This window comes from Fukomys damarensis, unplaced genomic scaffold, assembly GCF_012274545.1.
Source record: "Fukomys damarensis isolate Sample0158 unplaced genomic scaffold, DMR_v1.0_HiC HiC_scaffold_5, whole genome shotgun sequence".
NCBI classification, from domain to species: domain Eukaryota; kingdom Metazoa; phylum Chordata; class Mammalia; order Rodentia; family Bathyergidae; genus Fukomys; species Fukomys damarensis.
The window spans coordinates 5,566,059-5,567,457 of NW_022900917.1; the positions used below are offsets into that span (position 1 = coordinate 5,566,059).

The 1,399-nt window shown below is 52.6% G+C and overlaps 1 protein-coding gene across 1 annotated transcript in view; it reads right to left on the minus strand.

The window, feature by feature from the left end:
- Nucleotides 1-1,399, minus strand: part of Deptor (DEP domain containing MTOR interacting protein) — a 19,962-nt gene that overhangs the window by 13,346 nt on the left and 5,217 nt on the right. The gene's annotated exons all lie outside the window — the stretch shown is intronic.

The window sequence follows — 1,399 nt, forward strand, 5'->3', positions numbered from 1 at the left end:
AGAGACCCGGGCCAGGAGGGAGGCGAAGCGCAGAGAGGCCCCACACCTGCCCTGCTGGGGCAGAGCACCAGACACCAGCACACGCCGGGAAGGGCCGGGGTCAGCTCAGCGGCACCGCACCGGCCCCGCAAGCGCAAGGTCCCGGGTTCGATCCCCGGGCACCAAAGAAGACAGAAGAGGGTGAAATGGAAAGACCTGAGTTCGTCTTTCCTGGCGGACGGGCCAGGGACACCGCCTACTGCTGCCCCCACTGTGACAGCGCTCCTCACGCATCCTAAGCGGAATCATAGCTTCTGTCTATTATTTTCTTATTTTACTTAGTTTTGCTTTGATACAGGGTCTCGCTATGTATCCCAGGCTGACCTGGAACTCACTACATAGCTCAAACTCTCAGAGATCCTCCTGCCTCAGTCTCCCAGATGCTGGGAGGTGTGCACCACCGCACCCAGCAACCTATGTCTATTTTATGACTGATATCTTTCATCTATCATAAAAAGTCATTTTTATCATTTAAAAGTCCAAGCATGCCAGCCAGGGACAGAGATGCACACCTTCATCCCAGCATGGGGGTGCCGAGGCAGGAGGATCAGCAGTCCAAGCCCAGCTTGGGCAACTTAGTGATATAGTGAAACTCCATCTTGAAATAAAAAGTAAGAAAGACCCAAGGTTCAGTCCCAGAACCAAAACAAAATGAAAAAAAAAAAAAAAACCCCAAGGAAATGAAAAAGAAAAAGGTTTCCACACTGGAAATCAAACAAGACTGATTAAAATACTTTTTTTTCAACCAGGTGTGGTGGTGCACGCCTGTAATCTCAGCCCTGGGGAGGCTGAGGCAGGAGGATCACCTTGAGTTCAAATGTGAGCTACTGGTGAGGCTCTGTCTCAAACAACAACAAACAACATTTTCTTTAACCCTGGCTGGCTCCGTCTCCAGGCCCACATCGATCATTAAACCTCTGCGGCTCCCTCCTCCCTCTGCAATGGGACCCACTGTGCCTGCGGGGCAGTGGCTGGGCTGACTGGGGCCACAGAGATAACCTGGGGCCCGGTGCTGACAATGCAACCAAAAAACCAAACACAACAAACAAACTCATAGGTTTAGCAAGGAAAGTACAAGTTGCAGCTCGAGGTCATGTTGACAGCTCAGCGATTGTCAGCAGTGCTGGGGACGAACCCAGGCCGGAGCGGGGAGGCCGGGCCCCTTTCACGGTTTTATTTACATTATTGCCCCTGTTGTTACTCATTTACAACACTGGGGTTAGAAGCCGAGGCTGCACACCCGGCAGACACCACGCCCCAGCTCCCTGCTTTTCTTCTGAACTTTGGGACAGCGACTCACTAAATTGCCAAACTGCCCAGGCTGGGCCTGAATCAGGGATCCTCCTGCCTCAGCCTCCCG